The sequence below is a fragment of the Aythya fuligula genome, chromosome 1 (assembly GCF_009819795.1).
Source record: "Aythya fuligula isolate bAytFul2 chromosome 1, bAytFul2.pri, whole genome shotgun sequence".
Lineage (NCBI taxonomy): Eukaryota > Metazoa > Chordata > Aves > Anseriformes > Anatidae > Aythya > Aythya fuligula.
The window spans coordinates 86,984,241-87,010,989 of record NC_045559.1 but is presented as its reverse complement, the minus strand read 5'-3'; the positions used below and the strand labels follow the sequence as shown (position 1 = coordinate 87,010,989).

At 49.2% G+C, this 26,749-nt stretch overlaps 1 protein-coding gene across 3 annotated transcripts in view; it reads right to left on the bottom strand.

Annotated features, from left to right (window-relative positions):
* LSAMP (limbic system associated membrane protein) overlaps nucleotides 1–26,749 on the bottom strand; it is an 873,680-nt gene that overhangs the window by 187,379 nt on the left and 659,552 nt on the right. The window lies entirely within an intron of this gene.

Here is a 26,749-nt window from a genome sequence, read left to right as displayed (position 1 = left end):
ATGGATACCCACGGGGCCTGCTGGCACTAGATAGCAAATAATAAATCTCATTCTCTAGGTAAACTATCTCTACAAATATTTGTCTACTCTGGAGTTAATATTACAGTATTTAAGTGCCCTGGGTCAGGTGGAAACGCTATTGCTATGACAAAGAGCAGCAGTGCCAGGAAAGTTCTCCTAAGGCCTGAAATAACTATAACCTGATGTAACTTTAATGTTACTATGGCCTGAATTCAAAACTCATGATCAGTAAAAAACAGCACCACATGCTGGGGAGAAATGGATGAGCCTGCATTTTGTCCCCCCTCTTGAGAAAGATGCTTGAGCTGCTGCTTGAGCCGCTAGGAGTGAGCCCACCTCCCCTCCCTGAATCCTCTCCCCAACTCCTGTTTCCTTTTCTCTCCCCTGTCCAGAAGCACAGTATTGCCACTGCCTTGGTGCAAAGAGACAGACCGCTGATCTGTCCTCCTGGCAAGATTTCAGAGCCAGGTGCTCAGGCTGGAGTACTGCAGCCTCACTAAAGCCTGCTGGGTCTGGCCCCTGGGGGCATCGGGGCAGCTCTGCAGGACACACTGTGCTGCCCCGGCAGCTCCTTCCCATCAACGTGACTCACTTTTTATAACCGTACTTGTTCTCCTTTTTGTAGGATACCTAAAGCTTTGATGGTGAAAGTGACATCCTGGAGGCATCCTGGGGAGCTCAGTGCAAACACTGCTCCTGCTCACAAGTTGCTGCTGCGGTTTTCCTGCCCACGAAAGCAGGACAGCAGAGTGCACAGGTAAGCCTAGATTATTGGATTGAGAAGGTGAAGCCATGACCTTAAGCCAAACTCATCCTGGTGTAACGTTACCGAATCAACTGAGTGAAACGACGAGTGACTTTGGCCCTTCACCAGCACTGAGGCATTGCCTCGACCTTTGCAGGCTATTCAGGCTGTTCGTATTGGGTTATTTCAGAAACTCGGGGGAGACCTTAGCCTTGCTGACAGCTTTGAGAAGACAGTCAAGCAAGCAGAGCAGATCCATGGCGTGGGGGGAAAGCGTGAGCTGAGAACATCGTTCTTGACCTTTTAAATGTGACTTTGCAGCCATGGTCTGGCTGGACGCGTACCGGGGGCCTGACTGTGACTGCTGTGCACTACAAACTCCTGTCGAGGTCCTTCTCAGGTGCCATGCCCCTATATATACAACCTGATGTAGAGATGGCCCCACCACGGCACGCATGAGCTCAGAGGAGATGGACACATGTAGCACAGCAGGGGATGTACAAGGGGATGCACAAGGCGGGGAAGGAGGATGGAGGAGTGAGGGGTGCGTTTTGGAGTGCACAGAGTCCATGAGAAAGGGCAGTACTTGTCCCTGGATTTAATCTCGTGCAACACTGAAATCCTCCACTTCAGATCGGGTTCATTTTACAGAGCTGAAGGAAATAAAGTATCAGTGATGCCTTTCTGGCTGTCATGGTAAATCAGGCATCACTTCATTACAATCAGCGGACTTCCACCAGCGGAAAGTTGCTGTGAAAGAGATGACCATTAGCCCCAGTGTATCTAACCTGCCAGCCATCTCAAATCCCTCCTGGATCCGAAAATCAGCTGTTCTTTTCTAGCTCTTCGAGGAACCCTGGGAAGAAAGAGCCTGCAGTCAGGCTGGAGCTGCTGAGGCATGACGCAAATTAGACGCCAATCTCACTCCTCCATAGCTGTGTCAGCTCCTGCAGGGCCGAGCATAAGACACTGAGAAAGCATGGGGAGAGGAGATACGGAGCCAAACCCAGTCCCAGCTACAGTTCTTATGCCTTGCCCCGGGAGCAAAAAGGTGCTACGAAGTTGAATGATCCCGTTACCTGGAGGCGCCTCCCATGCAAAGCGGAATGGCTGCGGGCCTTTTGCAGCCTTGGTAGAGGGAATGAGGGGGAAATGGGGACAAGGAAAAGTCTGCTAGTGTACCTGCGATGGGTACAAGTCTGTGCCAGCAAGCCCCAAGTTTGCTTAGGGAAAAGATGATACCCGCACCAACCTGGCTTCCCATTTGCGGCATCAAGCAATGCATGGGTGTAGCCACAGATGGAGCTCCTTAAACGAAGCAGCCTGATTTCTGCTGACTGCACCCATCTGCCGTACCTCATGGGTAACCCATGGAAATTTTCCATGGGAAAGCAAACAGTTCAAGGTTTTCATTGCAAACGCCGAGATGGTGCTGAGAAGGATGTGCAGGACCCTGCTCCATTTCTGCCACAGGTTTCCAGAGCCCTCAGAGTGCACTCTGAAAGGCCTGACTTCTCTGGGCAGCCTGTCCCAGTGCCCGACCACTTCTGGGTGCAGAGCCTTTCCCTAACCCCCATCCTGCCCCTCCCCTGTCCCAGCTCCATGCCGTTCCCTCAGGTCCTGTCGCTGTCCCCAGAGAGCAGAGCTCAGCGCCTGCCCCTCCGCTCCCCTCGTGAGGGAGCTGCAGGCCGCCATGAGGCCTCCCCTCAGCCCTAAAATGGAGCCTTGGTGAGCCCCACTAGTGGCTGGACACCAACTTGGTGTGACCCCATTTACTATAAACCTTTTTAACCCTGTAAACCAATTGTTCACCTACTGTATTGCATATCCATCTGGCTGTATGCTGGATATTTTGTCCAGAAGAAGGAAAATGTGGCAAATGATATTGTAAGCTTTGCTCAAAACCCAAAAGATTGCATCAACTGGCTTTCCTTGGAAAGGAAGGAGTGTTGGAGGGAGGGAAGTTAGGAAGGAAGGAAGGAAATCAGGCAGGCACTTTACTTAATTAAGACCACTGGGGAGACTCTAAGGGAGATGGAAAATGGCTCATTGCTCTGGAATTTTCCAAAGGTAGCAATGTTGAGAGCCGTAACATCTCCATGTGGTCAGGCCCTCTGCATCTTGCCCTAAAAGCAGCTCTCCCCACCAGGCAGCACTGCTGATCTCTTGCTGGGACCTGAGCTTTCTGCTGCAGGAGAGGCACGGCCCCTGACGTAGCACAACAGATCTGCCATCCACACACACACACTGCCGGCCCAACGCTGTTTAGACCCGAGGAGATGGCTGCCCCAGGAGGTGCACCTCCTGCAGCTCCTCCAGCACCCCGCTGCTCTGCTCCCACGCCAGCAGCCACAAGCAGAAGACAGTGCTCTAAGGAACAACAAACTCATCCTGTTTTTCATCTCACGCTAAATACCTAAGCCTCCACCTGCCTGAATCCTCTGTCACCCTTGCCAGGAAGCTGCTGGAAGGGAAACCAGAAGAAGGAAGGCGAGGCAAAATAAAGCAAACTGCCAGGGAAAAATGTCCAAAAAGCTAGCCCAGAGGACAGGGGAGAATCGAGGTCTCCACAGATGAGTGCTTTTAATTAGGAAGAGGGCTGAACGGCAAGGAGCTTATGCTAATGAGTAGTCTCTTTTAATCAGCTTATTTAAAAAAAAAATAAAAAACACACACAGTTTTTTAACAGTCAAAATAGTTCTGAAAAACGGTAATTATCAGAAACGCATTAACATGGAGCAGGTGGGCCAGCAAGCCGAAATTTGGGAGGCTCCTGTCTGACCACAGGGGACAGCGTGGTCCTGCAGGGCACTGCAGGGTTGGTGCAGGACAGGGCTCCCTGGCTACAGCCCTGGAAGGTGCTGGGAGAGGAGACAGCTCGTGCCCCCGAAATCCCAAAGATGCAAACCTTCCCTCTCCTCCCTGGTCTAATTAATCCTTCCTCTTGCCCACACGGTTCATCCATCTCTCCCTCTTCCCTCCTCCTGGTGTGTCTTCTTTGCATGGTCCATCCACGACCTCTCCCTTTACTCTTTGCATGCAGTGGGGTGTGGAGAAACCCCCCTCTCCTTACCACCTCTTTCTTTTGGCATCCTGCCCTTTCCTCTGAAAAGCAGAAACGTGCAGGACTCCCATCCCCTACCTGCTTCTGCAGAGTGCCCGGGGACCCACTGACACGTCAAGCAGGCATTGCCACGTGAAGTGAACACCAGTTTGCAGTACCCGACGATGTCTGAGGAAACAGAGCCAGGCGTGCGGTGCCATCTGCTCCTGTAGGGCTGCCATCCTCGTATTGCTCTGCACCGTGTGCAGTCAAAAGTGCTACCAGACGTCGCTCTCCAGCTTACAACCACCTTGGGGCAGGAAGCAGGAGGGGGAGACAGCACATCCAACGCGCCACATATGGTGGGGTGGAGGGAGAGAGACAGGAAACACGTAGCGATGGGTGGATGGAGCGATACATCGCCTCGATCCTTCACGTGAGGTGAAAGGCTGTGATTTTCCCATGTGGTGGTTGTTTTAAGGCTAAATGGTTTTCCAAGGTTTCTACTGTTCTCCAGTCTCGACACCAGAATTCAGTGTGGAGACCCTACAGCTGTCCCTGTCCCATATGGAGAGGGCTTCAAGCCATCACGTACAACAGTGCTCCCCCCTCTATGGCAAGCAAGGTGTGGGCTACAGGTCTCGAGGCAGCCAGGTATCAGGCTGATTACAACTCTAGTTTCACAGGATGAGCCCTAGGAGAAAACAATCACACTAATGTTTGACCCAATCCTAAAAGGCACTGCCTTTCCAAACAGCCACTGCACCAGCGTGCATGGCATTAGCATAATAATTCGGTGTCAAAGCCTGAGGCCGCTGATGTGTATTTGTGCACGGCATATCATCTCCCCGTGTAATCCCCTGCTCTACTTTCTCACCCCTGTGTTTGAGGGCAGGCGTTTCTTTGGTGAAAGCAAGCAACTATAAAGCTGATTATTTTAAAGCTGCGTCTGTAAGTTTGGGTGTCCGGGGCTAACTAACAAAAAGCGACAATTTGGGGTGCCGCAGATCTGAAAGGCAAGTTCACACAGACCTACAGTAACAACCTGAGACAGGAGACATCCAAAGAAAATAACTCTTTGAACCACCACACCACATCCTTCCCCACTGCGACCACAACACCGCTGATCCCCATGCTGATGTGAGGAGCACGTGATTTAAGGGCATGAGGAGCTGGAGAATTGAGGAAGTTAAAGGCAATGGGAAACCACTACGACGATCTCTGTGACTGTTAAAGACCCCACATTGCGTTGCATTTTTCTTCTTCATGACGTCTCTAAACTCCTACCAATTTTCCGTACTGTATTAGGTGCGTTAGTAGTAATAGCTATTTGTATAGCTGCGGGTTTGGAGCAGGCTGCTGTGCGAAAAGAAAAGGAAGACCCTTGTGGTGAAAAGCTACAATCTAAAGAGTGCACTGCATGCCAGAGCAGATAAGGTTAAACAGCCTAAATGGCTGCCTCCCGTGGATGAGATTTCTATTAGTCCAGTGTCGAGATAGAAAGCGTTAAAATGAATTGCGTGTTAAAATAAACTACCCCAACCGAGCACATTACTATGCACTAATAGAGACCGTTGCTAAAACAGGAGTCTTTGTTCTGGAGCAAAATGCCTGGGTATTATGGGCAGGCCAAAACAAAAGTCCCTGTTGCCGTAGCGAAAGCGGGACTGGGATTATAAAGAGGATTTTCAGAGCTGAGGAAGATGTGCCTTTCCAACAAAAACCGCGCTGCTGGGACCAGTTGGACGGGTGTCCCGAGGCCGAGCTGCTCTTCTCTTCGAGCGGGTGGACAAAAAGCATGGTGTGGAGCTGCTGCCTCCGTATTATCTGCCGGGTGGGCAGGAGCCGGCTGCCTGCCTCGGGCCACGGTGCCGGCTGAGCGTGAAGCTGCACCATCTGCTTCGGGCTGCCAGCTCGGGCCCCGGCACCGCAGCGGGGCTTCGTGTGCGCCGGGGAGGGAGAGGAGCGACCTCGTGGCTTCCTACAGGATGGGGAAGCGGCAGCTGTGCTGAAAAGCCAGCGGCACGGAAACGCCCCTCGGAAGGAAACTAAACCGCAGCGCTTCCCTGGGAATGGCAGCGCGCCTCCCTCCCTGCCTCTGCCTCCGCTCTGCCAGCACCACAGACGGGAGGCAGCCAGCACCTGCAGGTCCACACAGCCCCCAGCCTCTGCTGAGCCGCTGCCAAGTGTCCTACCCGGCGCACCAGGCATGGAGGTGGCTGGGGAAGGACACCACTCCCCCCCAGAGCTGAACCAAAAACCAAGGAGAGGAACATCAGGACATACTGTCTACATCCGAGAGAGCCAGGAGTGACTGCAGCCTCCCACCTCTCCGGGCTGCCGACCCCAGGTCCTGCAGTCCATGGAGAGAAAAAGCTGCGGAGGCTCAGCCTGATGCTGCTTGTTGGCACCAGGGAACCTTGCGGAGTGAATCAAGAGGAGCGCAGCAACGTACCAGCAGCCCTGTAAACTTTTATTTCTGAACGTTTGCAGTGCGTAAACATGTCTGTCTATTTTTTTTTTCTCCCCTTCTTTCAGAGCAAAGGGAGATGATCCTGCATAATATAAAACAAAGATGAAAGAGGTAAGGGTAACCACGCGCTCCTGTAACCACACAGACAAGGGGCTGCCAGTCTGCTCAGCATCCTCCCCTTCCTCCGACTCCCAATTAACCATCCTCGCAAGCTCTGCTCCGTTCCCCATCGTCCCCTGCCCTGCACGTTTGTGCAGGATCTAAGCAGAGAATCAACAAGGTGCCTGCTGCACGGCAAGCAGGGATTCTGGCCCGGCTGCTGTGCCACCAAACAAATCGTGTCAGTGATAAATAAATAAAGCTATTCACGCAGAATACTCGCTACAGTTTAGCTGTGCTTTCGCCTTATCTACAAACCCGATGCTATTCCACATATTTGGAGACACCGCTATTAGCACTCTCATCTGTTTCCCTTTTTCAAGAAAAGTAGGAAACGCCATTTATTTGTTAAAATTTTATAACTCGTAGCTCACGTCGCCTTATTCTGCTCTTAAAAGCACCCAGCTCGTGGTGAGAAATGACCAGCTGCAGGCAGCCCGAGCAGGCCAATGTTCATTAAATGTCTTATTCAACCCCAAACCTCATGAATTGTTTAATGTACAACGGAGACAAAAGCCTTATTTCTTCATGTGTCAGCTCTTGTTAAGCGGCTCCCTGCCCATCTTGCTGCCGGCTATAAACAGGATTAACAACACCCGGAGTTAGACACGGGGAACGTGCGCGCGCCGCAGACGCAGGCAGAGGACACGGTGGCACACCCCAAACGCGGCCCCACACAAGGGGACCTGACTGCAGGATGCCTTCGGGGCACCTCCTCATCTGGGGAGCACCAACACCAAGCCACTGGCTTCAAGGACACGGCAGCCACCTCAGTCCATAGGGCTGCCATCCACCCCAGCTGGTGTGACGGAGTGGGAGGAAGGTTTGGGGCCGGCTGAGCCCACATCCAGCTTTCGGTGGGGCTCGTGTGGTTTCCTCGCCGTCCCCAGCAGTGGCAGCGGGGCCTGGGAGTGCTTCCAACATGTCCTTTCTCCCTGCCTGTCCCCGTAGATGCAGCAATCATGTCTACGGCGAGTGGATGCCATCCTCTGGAAAATGCCATCTGGAGAACATTACGGGGCTTCCTGGACAGACATCACAGGACTCTGCAAAACCTGGAGCTGAACAGCACTTGAAATTCTTCTCAAATGGTTCCTTATGAGGCACTGGCTTGCAGGGCAAGCCTGGATTTATTTTTATTATTTTTTTTTCTCATTAAAATCAGGAGGAAGGTGTACTGCTGACCAAACACACGAGTTACAAAGCGAGGGAGAAAATAAAACTGTCTGATAAAGGCTATAGCATTTTTGTGATAGCAAAGAAAATCTCCAGCTCCCAGGTTCATTTATTATTTGGGATTATTGATATATTTTCTGGCAGCAAATAATCTTTTCCTGACACATTACACGTATTGTGAACATTACCGTCAGCTGTAAAACCCGCCGTTCCCTCCTACACGCTACAGGACTGCAACACCTGCATCTCTAACAAAACCAACACGACCCAAGCCAGGTATGCTACAGAAACGTTGGAAAATGTACAAGTGCGTGTGTACAGACCAAATCTGAGCTTACAAGAGGGCTCCATCAGCACGAGCCAGTGTGGCTCAGCCGAGGGGCACTCCAGGAGGCTGGACCATGAGTGAAGTGGTGGCACCCACGGCGAGTGGGCCACTACAGGACCTTGGAAAAGAGTGTGATTTATCCACCTTGACCCAACTAATGAAGGATCAGGCCAGTGTGGTGCAAACAGATGTCTGCACCCCTTTCCAAGGGGCAGAAAGCACAGCCCCGTGAGCACCATGAACACATTCCCCGCGCTGTACGCGTCTCCGTCGTGCTATACCATAAGGCGCCAGCTCTATACGTTTCCACCAGCCCTTAAGGCTGCGTCTCACAAAGCCTTGCTCGCACAAGTAATCCCATTAAACTCAATGGGCTGGTTGCCTAAGCACAGATTTGCAGGCTCATGCTCTTAAATGCTAAGCTCTCCGGCGAAGGGACCTGAGGAGTCCCTGGCAAATTGGCCGCAGCGCCCTGCATCCACCCGCTGGCCCGCGGAAACCTGGTGTTATTTTCAGCAAATCAAAGCCCTGCCGGGTCACGTTGACTTCTATTAATGGAAGCGGAGATGCTCAGCTGCACTTCTGGACGTCAGGCCTGTAAATAAATCACTCTTACCCATGTGCTTCACCTGGTGGGTTTTTCAGGGAGCCGTCGATTGGCACGGCTCAGGACTCAAAATAAGGCCTGATGTGCCCAGTACCCTGAGGACACCGAGTTTTCGTGTTTTGCCCAGTTTGTTGGTTTGTTGCCAACCAACAAAGGCTGAGCACTCAGGAGAGAGGTATTTTGGGTACGCCGGGCCTGGAATATGCATTTTGTTAGGTTCCCGACTGGCTATTCTTCCCTTTCAAAACACTTCTGCACCTACATATGCCTTTTCAGATGACAGAAAGAAGACATGGGGAAACGGGAACAAAATGTACACGCTATTCATGCTGAAGAAGGCCCAGTATAATGGTATAATTAATAAACCTTAGCAGACCTCTATTAATAGCTCCTGGAACCTGAGCAAGGACCTCAGCTGGGATTTTGCCAGGGCTCACGATGCGGCAAGGGTGAAAATTTTTTTTGCTTACTGTTTTCATATTCACCATCAGACACTGTCATGCTCCATCAGGCTCTGCATTTTAGAGGCAGGGAAGGAAAGCGGGGGACCAGAGGGGAGTGGAGATGGGGAAATCCCGGCCCCTGGCTGAACGCGTTGCGATGGCTTTACAAGCATAAGGGCCGGATGAAGTCATGTCGCCAAAATTATTTGTCCATTCATGCATAGGTCTGAGAAGGAATCCTGTACAACTAAATTAAATTTAAATTATCATACACCAAATTGACATTAGTATTCAGGGCAAAGGATCAGTTTTTGCAGGCAGCGCATCGATTTGGCTTTAAATACTAATGAATTCCTCCCGCCTCACCAGACACCGATGGCACATTCCCCCGTAATCCTGCGTAACCCATGGGCTGTATGGACCCATGGCCTTCACCCCACACAGGCAACAGCTTCGCCATGAGCACAGGAGAGGTGGACAGAGGAGGGCAAAGCTTAAATCCCAAGCATCAGGCTTGGGAAGCCAAGAGCAAGCATCCTGGGAAGGGCACATCCAGCCTTGAAAGCCACATGGAGCCTACACCGAGGAGGCTCGCTGGGGCAGGTGCGTTCCTCCTCTCCCCTTTTTCTCCCTGCATCTCTTCCCACCTCTCCCTCCGTCCCCTTCCCCGGCTCTCCCTACAGATTGCACTGCTAAATGCCTCAGCCCCTAGAGTAGCACAGTAATTTGGCACTGATGCCTTAGTCACTTAATTATTATTTTCTAAGGCGCCTCTGAATTTCTTCTCACCTACCTTGCCTTTTTTCCTCTCCCTCCCTTTTCCCTCTACACATTTTGACTCAATAGTTTTCCTTGAAATTGTCTAAACTTGCTGTTTATTTCTTGCCATCTAGCACGCTGTGATCTATCTTTTATTGTTAATATTTTTTTTCTCTGCAGCGTCCCCGTTGCCTGTCTCTGAGTTCATTCTGTTCCCTCTTTCAGCAGCACTATATTTTTCCTCTCAGTATTTTTGCTTAGCTCTATTAACTTTTATTTATTTTTTCTTTCACTCCTTCACCATGTTTCTTTCCAGAGTTGCCGTGCACCATCTGTATATCTGTTTCTGCCTCTCTTACGCTCCCACAACTAGATTACTCCCCGATTGCCTCTCATCACCATGGCCCCACGACTCCCCCACCCAGTAAAAGCCATCGAGGACTGGCCGTACCCCTGCCTGGGGTCCTCTCTCCAGTTCCCAGCTGCTGCCTGTGACAAATACCTGCGTGGGAGTGTGACACTGTGAGCCCTGGTGAACCGAAGTGACTGAGAGCGCCTGAGTCAAACAGCGTCGAGGTGCAGTAAGAGATGATACAGCCGGTGCATGATGTTGCAAATCGTGAACATTTTTAAGTCTGCATTTGCTGAGAGAGAAAAAAGAACCGGAAAAAAAGTCCCTCCTCCCCTTGACATCTTCTGCTTGGTTTTGGACAGCTCTCTTTGCAAACAAATTAGCTTCTCCTAATACAGGTAGAAAGCTAAAAATAAGCCTAAAACCAGACGTATAAGCTTAACCTGAGCTGCAGCATGCTGATGCCTCCAAAGGAAACTCTCCATCTAAGAAGAGGTGCTCCAAGGAGACATCAATGGCTTCTCTGTCCCGTGTGGGCTGAGACCCAGGCTGTGGCTTTTCCTCGCTGCAGAGGCTACTCCTGCACTCACTGGGGAAATAAGAGAGTGCTCCAGCTGGCCCGAATCATCCATATTTCTGGTGCATTGGCTCCGTTGCCCACGCAGCAGAAATAGGGACGTGCGTGTGCCCTGCGCACCCCCAGCAGCCCACTCCTCTCAAACCCAATTCCTGAGCAAGGGCTCTCCAGCTGACAGGGCTGGCAGTGGGGGCCCGCGCTTGCCTGGCCCACCTACGGGAAATGAGGCAGCAGCGAGAAATGAAGCTCAATTTCTTCCCGTTGCCTTTTCGAGATTCAGACTGGAGCTCATCAGGGTCACCACGGTATGGCTCGCAGCCAAGGAGAAAGGTTATTGGTGTGCCTCTAAGAAACAGAAGCAAAGGCAAGAGAAAAACAAGCCAGCACGCAGGCAGCAACGTGGGAAGGATGGAGAAATGTCATCCACGCGCTCCAGGTTAACAGGAACGGGCCCAAATCTGCCTCCAAATGTCAGCAAGGTTCAAACCAGCACCCAGAACGAGAAGCCCAGCACAAACCCAGAGACCTGTTAACGCAGTTCTGCGTCTGAACATCCTGAAAGCTGGCCTACGGGCAGGTGCAGTACATTAGGATGGTAAAATCTGCCATTTTGGTTTATCTCCCTCGTTCTTTTTCCTGGGCTATACTCAACAAACCATGAATTGCTTCTGAATTTCACAACAGGGAACATGTTTAATCTTTGTGCACATGTGTGCATGTCTGTATGCATGCTTATTAAATACATGCACATTTATATACGTACACAGATATAAAACCCAGCAGTTCTCTCGTTGGATATACATACTACTTGGTGGGCTTCCCCATATCTCACTCTGCCCATTTGCTGCCCCCACGATGCTCCCCTGCTCTTCACGGCTTGCTCAGACATCCCCTGCTCTCATTATCCTCAGGCTCACAGAGCCCGGCTATCCCCCCCGGAGGCCGCTCAGCACAGAAATTTGTGCTTAGCTAAATTTTCACCCTAGCTTTGCAATTCACCTTTACAAAAATAAACTCTCCTACGTGGAACTTTTGCAATCAGCAAAGAGACCAGAACAAACAAATGGAAAAAAAAAAAAAAAAGAAAGAGTCCCGTCAGCAATTCTCTCGCCATGTAAATCGCACGCTCAGAGGTGGTGTAAAAGAGGGGCCACTGATCCTAAAAGCGGCTGCGTTCGGCCCTGCGCGGATGTTCCTCTCCCGCTCAGCCGGCGCTCCCCTGTTTATCCGATCTTATGCAATAAAATGCGTAATTAATTTCTAAACGCTTCCGTTGAACGGTGCAATTTGTCAAGTCGAGTTGTTAATAGAATTAAGCTTTTTATCAGCGATTAGCAAAAGAAGGTAAAAAAAAAATAAAAATTAATTACAGAATTGTATGCCTCCCTGCTTCAAAGCCAGGTTTGGGATTAAATGTTTGATAAAGGTTCCCTGGCACATTATAAAACATTTAGCAAAAGCCGCTTTCCCCGTGGTGTTTTCTGCAAAACAGCCTCTGTGCAGAGGGGGGGTGAGGGGCGGGGAGGGTGCAGGCAGTGTGCTTGATCACACGCGTGGCGCTGGGGTTGGTTTCCAGTCGTGCAGGACTTATTGTATGGGAACACCCCCGCATTGTGCTCTGCTGGCACTGCACCCTGCCTGCCTCCACCGCCGCGGCCTCCCTTTGGGGTCTGGGATTTGGGGGCCCACGAGTGCCACCTCCACAGATGCTCCCGAAAGCTGTGTGGATGCCACCCACTAGATCAGGTTGCCCTGGGCCACATCTAACCTGGCCTTGAGCACCTCCAGGGATGGGGCATCCACAGCCTCTCTGGGCAGCCTGTGCCAGGGCCTCACCACCTCTCTGTCCCTCTTCCAAAACACAGACTCAGTTTCTCCACGGACCCACTGGGGGCTTACCAGCTGCAAAGTGAGGAGCCCCTCCAGAAGATGGCTTTGCTGGAGAGTAGCAGGGAAGAGCTACCTCAGCAGAGCTTTAAGGCATGGTACAGAGTTAAATACTGACAGCAGTTATGTTTCCACACACAGCAGCTTAATTAGTGGCACGAATCCTTCTGACACCTCCATTTCACGCTGTCGCTATAGCAAGTTTCACAATGCGCAGCATTTCTGGCAGCTCAGCACATGTGCTGTGCCACGGCTACGCGATGTGCAGGAAGGAAATGAGGAGGAGATGAAATCTCGAACCCGATGTCTGATCCCATCGACAAGATAAAGTTACGAAGATAACTGCACCTTTAGGTGCTTCGCATCCCTGAAAGCAGATAGGAAAGAAACACGAGGCGCTCTCACACAGCCACACCACTCTGCATCTCCATCCCCATTCCCTCTATTATATACTATTATTTCCTTTAAGAGACTCATCAGCTACCCAGGATTTTGGTTGGGATTTTTTGTCTGTTGGTTATTTGACCTAAATTATCATATGCTCAGTGAGTTACTCTTCACCCCTTGAACCAGAGTTGTCAACTCCTCTCTGTTTCTCTCTTCCCTAGTTGCTCGCATCCTTCAAAAGCTGGTGGATTGTTATCATTCATGTCCCGTCTTAAGTTGCCACTTAGCCAACCTAGACATATTTAGTTCCTTTAATCTTCTTCCCTAATAAGTCAATCCTTCAGCCCTTTAATCATCCTAGCTGCTGTTCTCCGGATTCTCTCCGATTTGTCTGCATCCTCCTCGTGCTGAAGTGCCTAGAAGGCAGAGCGACGCTGTGAGCTGCACCGAGCCATCCATTTCCATGTGATGACAAGAGGCCACAGCCCAGTTTCTTTAGCATTTGCTATTTTCCCCCGCTGCCGTTCCCCATTTTCCCCACTGCTGCATCTTGCAGCTCCTGGATATCGCGTGCTGCTTGCTACAGCTTGCTGTTTTCCTTTCACCTGCCCCCTTTTGAGGAGGCACTACTATTTTCCAGGAGAAAACCAGCCTTGCAACCCCTTCCTGGTCCTGCATCTTTCCACTCAGAAGAGCTCCATGATGGCTCCAAAAGGGTTGTGTGAGGAAGAAAGCAAACCCATCGTTCCCCCCATTAACAACTTCTGCTATGCCCAGGCACGCTCTTCTTTCATGTTGCATGAGAGCCATGTGGAAATTTCACCTGTTTGGGGTCTGGATATGGAAACACATGAATGTTGTGACAAGGAGAGAACAGAATAAGAAATAGGAGCCTCAGGCTGGATAATGGCCTGTGGAGCGAGCTTGCAAAAACCCTTCCCCTTCCTCTGCACTTCTGCTCCGTGGAAGTGGTGCTTCCTTTCCGTGCAAATACTTGAAGAAATCAAGTATTGAAAAATGTATTCAGCTTTTGTTTAGCAGCTACACATAAGGAATAATTTGATTCACAGATTTCTGCCAAATGTAGCCGGGCGTTTTGATTCAAGGCTGCCAAGTGGTTTTCTTTCACTTCTGTTTCCATCAGAAGAACCCCACAACCAAGTTCAAGGATCATCAGCAATTCCGAGTCCTCCTGTTTAAACTGCCATTTTTCTCAAGGAGCTACCATAGGCAGCACCTTATTTTGCTTTCCTTGAAGCCTCTAAATTCGATCACAGCAGTCAACGCATGTTGCGAGTAGCTCTGAGTGAAAGCTTATTATTCTCATTAGCAAAAGAAGTGCTTGCAGAGGCAATAGACATTTTGGGAAGTGACTGTAAAAGTAAGTTTCCTCGGGGAAGTTTCATTGTCAGGCCCCCCGAGCCCTCTCAGCCACACAGACGGATATGCCAGCCCGTACACATAACAAGGACAGAACGATATTTTCCTGTTGATTTATACCAGAAAACAAACTACTGTGTGTCACATTGATTTAAACTAAATTATCCAAAAGAGAATAAATAAATAAAAACACGCCGCTCTGACAGCTCTGCGTGGGAGGTCTCTGCCCGTTGTCATTTCAGCCGGGTAGGATGCTCACATAGGTGCACGGCTTTGCAAAACGTGACTCTCATCCTCGTGCTGGTTGGGCGCTTCTAACCCCACAGCGGTCTTTGGAGAGGACCAGACGGGATGTGGAGGATGGTGGGGTTCAAGTCCCTGCTCTGTAAATGACCTTGAGTTGGGGTTTAGTGCTGAGTGACACTGCTACAGTGCTTCCCAGATGGGATTGAGGGCAGCCAGCTGCCTTCTTCCCCAAGGATACCGGGATGAGGGATGCAGCAAAAGCCTGTGCTTTGCCCAAATGCGACCAGATGAAAAACAAAGTAAAACGCACTGAAAAACCTCTCCTTCTCAGGCAGATAATCTTCCGGCGTTTCTGTCATTTTATTTTGGGCCAGCAATTTTATGCCTTGGCTATTGAACGCTCAATCATTTCGCAAGGCAGTTCCAGTAGCCAGTGTCGGCGCCACAGAAAAAGATGTGGGTGTTCAATTCATGTCGCTTCAAATATTTAGGACATGGTTTCAGCTCGAATCACGTAAGATTTTTTCATACAAAAGCCCTTTCCCTAGCAGCTGGGGAGGGCCAAGGGTGGCTGAAAGAAGCTCTAATCAAATGTTTCAAGAGAAACTGGCTGATAGGCACTGTGGTACAATTTATAGCTGTCTGGATGCAGGTACTGTAGTTTTGCAATCATGCTAGCTATCAATCAAGCTCTATTCTACTGGTCTTTTATGTCCCGTATTCCAAACTCCAAGCCTAGCTTCGTCAATGGAAAAAAGTGTTTGGGTAATTGCAGACATTATCCTACTGGACGCTTTCATGTATCATAACACATTTGGGCAAGAGCTTGGGGTAAAATAGGTCCGGGGCTGGGAGAGCAGGGCAGCAGCGAGAGGTACCGGCACAGCTGGGAGAGGGGAAAGGGGGCAAAGCACCAGGCTCATCCTCAGAGCTGCCCAACAACAGGGAAGTGAGCTGCTCTGGAGGAAAAAGGCCTCCCATTTTGCACTGGCACAGCTCCACAACCCTTTCCCCTAAGCTCAAAGATGCGTAATAGCCGTACCCCAAAAGCAGATAAGCCCACCACATTTTAGGGCCCATTACCTTTCGAATTTCTGACTGGGCAGCGGGGAGATGTTTAATGCAGGCAATTCTGAGCTGGCTAAGGGCTGGTACGGCTGCCGAGTTCATTACAAAATGGTGCTTCGCTTTATACCCTAACAAACTTGCATCTGCCTCTTCCACGATGCAGTAGCTCTCTGAATCTACCCGTGTGCCAGGATGCGCGGGGCTCGCAGAATTACCATCTGCTTCCCTGTCATCAGCAGCCCGATGGCGTGCCTGCCGCTGAAACAACAGGCCGCTCTGGTAATAGGCTTTATTTTATTTCTGCCGCCGCTTCGCATGGATCAATTATACCTGCTCTGTGCTCCGATAAGAGATTCCCTGCTGAGGAGGCCGGGCTTGCCCTGCTGCAGCTGGGCACGGGCCCTTGCTGTTCCTGACAGCTGGAGAGCTGCTTTCCCCTCCCACACGTGTTGCAGAGCCAAATACAACACCGACTCCATGGCATGGTGCTCCTCACCCCGCTTTGCTGGTGTCCCGTTCCCCCCGTCACCACACAACATTTTGGCTACTGCTCTGGGGGCCAGCCCAACGCGCTGCTTCCACCCCAAGAGACTTGGCATCTTGCTTCTCCTTCTCCTCAGGGTCGCAATTACTCACAACGTTCAAGCAACCTCAACCCCCCAGCCCCAACAGGCGCCGTCCCCCTCCCCTCCGCTCCACACGAGAGGGAAATTGTGGAGAAACGCTACTTAATTATCACACCACGTAACTAATTAAAAGCTGAATGCTTGTGTGTGGTATGCTAATGGGGCGTTAGAGAGCCAGCCTGCTTCGGTAAAGAGACAGGAGCTCCCTCTTTCCCCCTTCACCTTACTGCGGGAGCTTCAGGCTGACAGGCACCTGGGATGAGGTGGGAATTTATGATGCTGCGTTCGAGTTCACAGCTTCACAGAGGGCACCAAGGTTGAGCAACGCCATCGGTTCAACGGGAGAAATCACCTGGTCAGGAGCCAGGAGTGGGCTGCACAGTGCGGGTGGAATTACAGCGCTATGGGAATTACAAAATTGCAAACCCAGTGGGCTCCACATGCACCCAGAAGCCCCTTTTTTTTCCTTTATGAGGTAGGAAGCAGGAGAGTCTCTGGAAGATGTGTATGTTGAGCATCACCCTTACAGACAAGCCCATGGCAATATCCATCTCCCACTACGTCAACACCCCGCCTAGCACTTAGCCACCCCTCTCCCTTCATCTGGTGCTGTGTTACAAATCCACACTTGCTTCAGTCACAGCCTGGACCACTGAACTATGGCCATTAGGGACTGAACCACTTCACCCAGCACTCAATCACCTCCTCTCCAGGAACGGATCTGCTCCGCCTCGCCTCCACGTAGTCCCAGCAGCTCCCTTTGGCAAGCTTTCTCCAGCCAGCTGCATGGCAGAGCCATCTTCTCATCCCCTCACGGTTACTCTGCCATCTCCGCCACTGCACAGCTGGTTCGTGACCACTCGGGTTTGGCACAGCACGCTCAGGGTTGTGCCTCAGCTGATGCTTGACCCCTCTCTCCTCCACCACCCAGTTTGGTCCCAAACCATCAGCCTGGCTTTATGGATCACCCCAAAGCCCCAGACTGTCAGAACAACTTCAATTACAGCAGCGATGGGCCCCGTGCCACCAGCAGCATCCGCGGCCTTCCAGCGGCTGACAAGGACTAATTAGGAAATGAAACATTAGTTAAGTCGCTCTCAATTAGGGCCAGGATAACGTTTTCCTGGCAGCACTGGGGCGCTTTAACTGCTGGTCCCATGATGACTGTGAGCACATCAGACTTGCTGAAGGAGCTTTAATGTTTAACATATGTTGGAGGATTACAGAAACCCTCTCAGCTGTGACATTTCTGTGTGCTCCCTGCTTTTCCTTTCCCCCGTAGCAAACGGCGAACGGTGAATGCCGCAGTACAGGCAAGCACGAGAGATGCTCAGAGCAATTATCAGCGAGACGTGTGTACACACACACACATGCATAAAGGGCACACGCACCCCTGAATACATACAGTGCACGTTTTAATTAAACAAACACCGTGCTCCATCCTCATTCTTCCCTCCTCTAAAATCACAGTCAGAAACGACAGACCGCTGCCCCGTGTTGAAAGACATCAGAGAAGCCCGAGAGCTTCCCAGCGACCAAAAGCACAAAGAAAAGCAGAAAGAGAAACCAGCAGTGAGGTCAAGGGAGAAGCAAGCTTGGACTTTCTTCAAATAAAAGCCAGATGCAGCTAAGGCTTGTATGGGAACCTCAGAGGGACAGAAAGCAATAAACAAAACCGTAATCTACCAAACCAAAATGAAAACCTAAAATTAAAAAGGCTCATGTTCCCTTGGAGGAAAGCACGGGAGGAGGAGGAGGGGGTATTAAAGAAAAAGAAAATATTATATTAAAGAAGTACAAAGCGTGTCAGTAAATTTTGCAAGCAATCTTCAGGGAGCAGCTGCAGCACCAACAACTTCTGCTGAGATTTAGGAACAGGGCTGGACTCTCAGGTGCTCCCTCCGAGGGGGAGATGTAGGGCAGAGGGAGTGGGAAGCCAACTGCAACTGTGGATGAGTGTGTGCCACAGCCTTTGGATTTCAGAAAGAATGGATCTGCATCTGCTCGGAAAACCGCCTTTTGAAACACTTTTTAGATGGAAATTTTAGTTCCTGAATAAATAACAAAACTGGTTTTCTCAAAAGAAAAGGAAGAGACTTTTCACATGGAGAAATATCTTCCGGCTAAAAAATGGAGAACCTTTTGACTACTTGAGATTTGCTAATGGAAACCTTTTGCAAGATCATCACTTTGCCATTTGGGGAAAAATATCCCTTTTTTTTTCTTTTTTTTTTTCCAACGGGTTTTAATGTAGCCTTTTCTGTGAGCCCAACTCTTCAAAGCCTGCTGGGAAATTTCCCATTGAACCTCCGAGGTCAGAGCCTTGTAGTCCAGCACAAGTACAAAGCCCTGTCCAGAAATGGAAACATGTGAAGCTCCTGTGGCCACGTAACCAGGATCCTTAAATGGCTGCACCAAACCCCAACCACCAGCTAAGGCTTTATTTGATGAAATACTCCCTTGGCAGGGCTGCTCTTTCCAGAGCTCACCATATGCTCCTAATACATCACAATTTGAGCTCACGCAGGTGCATGTGAAAAGCCTGAGGTGAATTTAAATGGCCCTGTGTCCACTACGGCTGCACCAAAGCGTTTACCCTGGACCAGAACGAGCTCTCACCGAGACATCACAAGAAACTCTGCCAATCCACACACTGCTGCAAAACCCCTGCCTGGATCAGCATGCATGGTGCCCTTCAGCAGCAGACCAGAGTCCAGCTGAGTTATGCCAGAGGTGAACGCAGAAGCTACGATAACTGTTTTCATGTTATTACAGCTTTACGCAGTGAGATCGTAACCTGGCTTTCTGGCTTGCTTGGGGTCCTAGCTCTTCACCAGCTTTTACCTTGTGTTGTCACTTATTGCTTTGCTGCATACAAACACCCGAGCAAGCACAATGCCAGGGTTTCTTTAAGCGTGCCCACACACGAGTGGTGACACACACTGCTAAGCCATACCGAATCTCACTCGGCAGGCATACCGTGGGAGGCCCTGGAAGAAGGCGACTTACACCTTCCTCATCAGGCTACTATGTGATTTTGCCTAATTTGGTGAGAGCTACTTTCATGCTGCTTAAACAAAAGCTGCTTAAAAGACCAGGCAAGAATAAAAAGGAAAGCACGGGGATGTTCTCTTTTTTTTTTTTTGATCCTGCGAAATCAAAACTGGGGTTTTTACTGATTCTGCTTTTGAGGTGGTAACATCTGAATGTAAACACGCTTCCCACTGTGCCCCCGTTCTGGCTGGAACCACCGCATCTCGGGGGTAACTCTTTTTGATGGAAACACCTTGCAGGAAAGCGTAAAGGTACATATGTGCAACTTTTTTTACTTAATGCAACAGCAGCTAAACGCTTCACACTTTGAGCACGCCCCCTCGACCATCATGTTAGCCAAAGGGTGGTTGCTTCTAAGAACCTCTTTTCACACAAACAGCACCATCTCGATTAGAAATCCAATGGAAAAAGTAGCTTTGCATCCCTGTAAGGATTTCAGCACGCACTAGAAAGTGTTACTGAGGAGGAAATAAGGAGGGGTGACAGCAGGAGTGACGAAAGCAAAGGACAGATCTTGTCCAGCAGCCTTCATTCCTACAGAGCCTTCACTGAAGTCACGAGAAAGCCAAGTCTTCCACGTCAGTCAGATTTAGGGTTGTCATTTCAATACAGTCATCTGCGAGAATTGTCAGCGACTGCGGTGAGACCACTCACGGTACAGAAAACTAAATAGGTGCTTGAGTGTTGGTGGGATTGAGGCTTGCGTGTCATTTGCTGCGTGGAGCTCGCCTCCCTTACAATGACGGCACTCTCAACCATTAGCCTGCTTGAGAAATTATGGGAAAGCAATTTCGAGGCGTGACCTAACCTTTGCCCAGAGGCTGACACCGCTTTAGGCAAGCATCTATCTAGCAGTCTATCTATCTAAATTAATTTGTGTTGGTAAAAGAAGAAAAAGGCAGCGAGACATGGAAATGATGGTATCTGATACCCACACGCAGCACGACTCGGCATCTCCACGAGGCACTTTTCCTTGGAAGCAAATTTCAGAACCCTGAAACCTTGAGATAGTCTTTTCATGTGCAAATATCTCACGGAGTTTGCTCTGTAATAACATTTCTAGGGGACAACCTTGCCACCCGTGCCAGCCAAGGAATACATTACCTGGTGGGGTTAACAGGGTTCCCTGCTGCAGAAATAAATACATTAGGAGATGAGACACAAAAGGTTTCACAGCTCCTGATTTTCCTTTAATAATATTCCATTAAAAATGACTGAAAGGCAACTCTCCTCCTATAAATCAGGTACCTCACCGATGCTTTTTAGTCCTGAGATGGGCCTTCCTTGGTTTTAATAGCTTCCCTTCCTTCCCTCTCTGTCTGTCTGTCTCCAGATAGGGCTGATTTACCTGGATTAGCAGAGACATTGGCTCCACATTCTTCAAAAAGTGCTGATCAGTCTGAGCTGGCAAAAGATTAAAAGTCACACAAATTGCTTCTACCACTGAAAGACTCTAATTGATTTGGGGAAAAAATCTAAATCATGAATCGCTCTCTGCCGGTCAGAGCCTATCTAGAGGAGTGCATTGTTTCTGATGGGCAGGAGGAGAAGTATCTCCCTGGACCCTATCAGTTTTCTGCCTTCACAGCTGGAGAGGGCATTTCTCTTCTTTCCCTCTCATGATTTGCTTTTTTTTTTATATCCTGCTTGGACATGGAGGTTGTTACTCACCAGTAAAAGGCAGCTGGTGCTGCTGAACTGGGAATGAAAGCACCAGTAAGCACAGACCTGACGCAAACTCCTCACTGGATGCTCTCTCCCTCAGTTTCTCTACCTGGAAATTGGAGGGGTTACTGCTCATTCCATTTACAGAGGCTGTGAAGAGGGCAACAGAAATGAATAATGCAGCAATCTGCCCTCTCTGGTCATGAAGACACCCTAGAAAACAGGCTAGTGGGGCTGGCTTTTCAGCCCTGAGAGTACAGGTTCTTTTTTTCTAGGATCAGAGAGTTGATGTTCAGCTCCTGGTGCAAACAACCAAGCAAGAGGTGTGCTGGTACCTGAGGATTTATTGATATTTGTAAAGCACTTAGGAAATATAAAGTACCAACCAAGTGCTAGCTGGGATTATTTCCTAGTAAGGAGATGACTAAACATTCCTCTATTACTCTGGGCAGATTTCAACCACAACCGTTTATTCAAATACTTAATTTTTTTTTTTTTTTGGACCAAGCTTGCCTTAGGGGAATTGTAAATGTGTGCTCCATAGCAGCCACAAACCTGGCCAGATGGGACAGCAGGGAATGACGGGAACAGGCGCTCACAGCAACACGTGTGTCATCATGTGGGGAAATCATAGCTGCAGTGAAAAAAATTAGGGATATGCTTGTGTGTGCTGGCACAGCATATTGCACGGCTGGCATCTGGGTGGGGTGGAGGTGCCTACATTTCACGTATGCAGTTGATGCTTTCCTCTCCTTACTCTACTAAAATAGTCAACTCTGTGTGAGTTTCAGATCAGGAAAAAAAAAATCCAAAACGTATGTGTTTGCCTTTCCTGAACAATAAGAGCAACCTTTCCAAATCTATTCCCAAACCATGAATTACAACACAGGAGCTGCATCTGACCCAGTACGTGACAAAAGGCAGGAGGAGATGGGGCTCATCTTGCAACACGCACGCAAAGAAATCGCCCTGGGTTCAGATGAACACAGTCAGAAAAAGCAAGGCAGCACCGCAGGCGCAGGAGGATGCGCGAGCAGGGCTGCTACCAGCCTTTATCAGAATTGATTTGCAGGAGGAAGGGTGCTGGCACACAAGAAATGGAAAGCTAATGCTAACAGAGTGGGCAGGGAAAGCCACCACATTTGAAATCTGTGGTTTGATAACGTCTTGCAAAAAGGATCCTGCTCCATGAGCGGGTTCCTGAGCACCACAGGACCACAGGGTGGCACGAGGAAGGGGACTGCACCCCTGGCTGGAGGATTAAGACTCAGATGTCTCCCAGCTGGCAAGGCTGCACCAACAGAGCTACCCTATGTACAGATAGGGAAACTGAGGCAGAAGACAGGAGGTGAAATACCCGAAAACGATTCGGTGGCAGGATCAGAACTAGGTGCCAGCTGCTCTTTTGCTGAACTTCTCAAATGCCATCGTGCAAAAGACAGAGATAGCAGGAAACTAACAATTCACCTCTCCCCCATCCCGCCTCTACAACAGGTTTGTACTAGGAAATTACCAAAATACCACCGTACTGGCCGTGTGTGCCAACAACGTGCTGCAAAGGAAGACTCCCTCCCACGCTCAAGTCCCTCCATCCTCCTCAATTCCTCGTCCAGCATTTTGTATCTTCACAGCTCCCCTGTTGTGCCCGTGAATCTCACCGGTACCCACACAGGAGTCTGTGCTGAATCTCATTGAGCTCTTACTCGGTTCCTGATTTCAGCGGTATCTCGTGGCGATAAGTCCCATATGTTAATTAGGCATTTTGTAAAGGAGCGTTTCCTCTTCATGGGTTTAAAGTGTTTTCTTTTTTTCATGTAATTGCTTCCCCTATTGTTCTTCTAATGAAAGGGAAAGTAAATAGGGATGGCTGAGTGAACTTCTTTTTGTGGTGACTATTTCCATACCTTTGTCACAATGCTTCTTATTTGTCTTTTCTCAAGAAAACAGTGTTGCTCTTTTTAATCATTCCTTATGAAGAAGCTATTAAAAGACTCCAGTCATTTTTGTTCCCTTTCTCCGGTCATTCTTCTATTTCTGTTATTTCCTTTTGTGCAACAGGGTGAGCAAACTGAATACAGTGTACAAGAAGAGCACGTACCATCAATTTATATAATGGTACTGTATTATTTTATCTATTATTCTCTACCCCTTTCTTAATGCACTCTCTCATCTTGCATGCTTTTATTTCACCATCACTACAGACTGAACAAATGTTTTCACCGAGTTGCTCACAGCCGTGTCTCTCTCTCTCCCTCTTTTTTTTTTTTTGTTCTTTTCTTTTGAGTGGTTACAATTATTTTCGAGCCCAGAAATGAGCATGACTAATTCTAATGTGTTGTTTCCTGAGTGCATCACCTTGCCTCTGCTATCCTGAATTTCATTTACTCTCATGACGCTTGTAAACCACCTCAGCGAGCTCATTGCCACAGCTCCTCAGTGTATTTTCGAGGTTTGGGCAACCGAAACATTGCTGTATTATCTACACATCTCTCCTTCCAAGCATTCTTCCCTTTTTGGGGTTATTAATCCATATTAAACACCAGTCATAATACTGCTCAGTGACACATCCACTGAGCTGAGGCATCTTTTCATGCTGAGAACCAGCTATATATTCCCTCTCTGTTTATTCGGTAAATTTTCTCTTTCTTATTACTTTATTTATGATACAGCTTTATCTCTTACCCAGTGACAAGTTTGTTCCTTAATAATCTCCTAAAAGAGACTGAGTGCAAAAACAAATCTAACAAGCATTTAGAAAAGTTTGCCTACATGAAATTTACTCATTTCCTGCTATCTCATCTGCTTCAGACCGGAGTAATTTTAGGACGGTGCAGAAAAGACAGCCGGCTTATATGGCAGTCAGATTGGTTTGACCGTATCAAATCACGGAAATCGCAGCAAGGTGGAAGCAGCCGGGGCCTCAAGAACAGCATTAGGTCTGGCCCACCACACCGAGACAGGGCCAAATGCATCTTCGAGTCCGTTCCTAAAGAATATCTGCCTACATGACTTGAAGAAGCACCAATGGAAGAGGCTCCACACCCTCCCGCCTACGCTAACCCTTTCCAGTGTTTTGCTATTCCCAAAGTTAGGAAGTATTCCTCGTATTTAACCTCTTACTTCTCATCCTGGGATTCAGAGCACAACAGATCGATACCACCTCCAACAGAACAATCTTTAGGAACAAAGACTCTTAGCTTTCTCTTTGCCTTCCCATTTAGCGAAACACAACTTTTATGACTCTACTCGTTTTAACCTTCCTGCCCAGGTCGTGTTTCCAAAGCCTTTTGGAAAGCCTGCTGCTCCCCTCTGGGTTCTCTCCTCCTCGTTTGCAACTTCTGCAAAGCAAATTTCCCAAAGCTGCTTGTGGCGTGTCAGCAAAGCTGGGTACAGCTGAGTATTTCCCTGCTGCCCCCACACACAACACGCTCATCAGCATTGCTCAGGGAGATTTTTTCTGGTCACCTTCAACTCGATGCTTTCAGATCTATCGGTGGGTTTTAAACTATTTTTAATTACTACTTCAACCGGCTTGCACAGTGCCAAAAAAGAAAGTCCCCGGTCCTTAATTCCCGCAATCCTGACCTCGCATCTTTAAAATTTTACAGAACTCTTGCTCTGATTAGAATGCTTGTCTACAAGTATTTGCCAGCAGCTGGTCCCTTTCATTCCCCGACCCTTTCAGAAGCCCTTGCTCATCCTGGTGATATACTGCAATCGAGGGGTCTGACTCGCTGCGCCTCGATGTAAATCTGCTCAAACTGACTGAAAATTACCAGGCATAATTTTTCCAGTCACTCAAGAGAGCGCCGAGGGTCTGAGATTCATTTCCTCAGACAGAGCTAACCGCGTGCAGCAGCAGATTAAAATTAGTCCATTTGTGACCTGTTTGTTCCAGCACCTTGCTCTTGACCCTGCTTGATAAGCACGGACCTGGGACAGGTGAGGTGACACCCAAACATCCCCTGCAGCAATGATAAATGAAGCGGAGTTGCTTTGCCTCACCACCATGCCCTCAACCTCCTGTCATCTATATCCATATTTATGATTAATCTATGGAGAGAGGTAGACACAAGTTCACAGCGAAGGGACAGAGATGCAAGGATATATTTAGAAAGAGGAGGAGAGGAGAAAAAAACAAGGCAGGATTATCAATCTAGCGTTTAGTTTATCAAATTAAGAGCGATAGTCTGATGTGCATTACATGGGTCAAAGCTGCTTAGTGCGGGACATGAGATGCTTTGACCTGCCCCACTTAGGAGATGACCCTCTTATATAAAAAGATGTGCTCCCCGAGCAGGAGTCTTAATTTACTGCACACCACCCCCTGTGTCCAACAAAAGGTATGGAGAGCACGCTGAGGACTCCTCTTCCCACTCGCTGTGCCTGTGCCCACGTGCTGTTACAAACAGGGAGCTGCCAGGTCGCAGCGGGGATGTTTATTCCTCAGTGCCTACAAAGGATACGTGGCACCATCAGCCTGCTCAGCTCAGCGCCCTAACATTTTCCAAAGACAAAGAGGGAGCACAGGAGCAAAGGGGAGGTGCCTTTGAAGTAGAGCAAAACAGAAATGATACCCTCCAACTGCAGCAGCACACGCAGGGAGCACAGGACCCTGTGTGTGCACGTGTCGCTTCTCTTAATAGTTTCATCCCGGGCAGAATGAAATCTCACAGCGAGCAGTCCTATCACCATCACACTCTGTGAAAATGAAAAAAGCAGCCCCGGCCCCTTTCTTTGTTACACTCTCCAGTTATTCCAGAAGCAAGTTTCTACGCAGCTCTTACGGCTGTTACCCACCTACGGACTGCGTTCTCCAAGTGCAGGGAAGAAGTCTAAAAACATCATTTTCCTACCCAAAGGGAATTCCCTCTGTGCTTCAGCTTGAGTCACTCCTTGGGGGCGAGGTGGGGTTATGGTAGAGGAGGAGCTCCTCAGCGGCCATATAATTGAAATCTGGGCTTACAGAAATCATCCTAAACTCACCCAGGCGTCATGCCCCAAACCTCTAGCCTTAAGCTTCACGAGGCCTTGCCCCTGCTCCCTGCAGGAGATGTGTCCAGCTGCATTTCAGCTCCAGCAGGGACCTGCTCTGTGGACGAAGGACGTTTAATTCACAGTGGCAAGGGGGAGCGCTGCTGGAAAAATACTGCCCCGCTGCCCTCCCGGGGAGGGGAGGTGCCTCCTAACACTGCAGAACAGGGCTGGTGTCAGCATCCTGACCTTCCACGGCTCCGGGGAGGAAAGCAGCAGGAAGAGCTGGAGCAGGCTGAGGAAATATGGAGATGGAAGTACATTGCTCATCTCGGGTTCTTCCTTTCTGCCACTGGAGGCTTTTTCAGTGGTGAAAATACATCCCCGTCATGTGTTTTATGGAGACCAGGATAATCCATTACAAGGACAAGAATGGCTCACCATGCAGTATAAGGCGCTGGGCAAAGAAACTAGTAAATATTCTCTTAAATTATTTACTTAGCTGACTCTAGCCATGTCCCTTTCTGGGATTATTCTACCGACTAAGTTCTCTGACCAGCACATTTACAGAAACAGTCAGTGTGAACTGAACAGCAGAGGCTATTTGCTGAAAGCACCTTCTAAACCTGGAAACCAGAACAGATGCCCTGGAAAACCAAGTTTGAGTTTGTAAATGTACATTAAGAGGTCCCTGTGCTGCTCTGCTAATCTCCGAGCTGAAAATTGCTCTGAAGCAGGCGATGTAGAGCAGGTTTTCCTCAAAGTGAATGTGCCTTTAC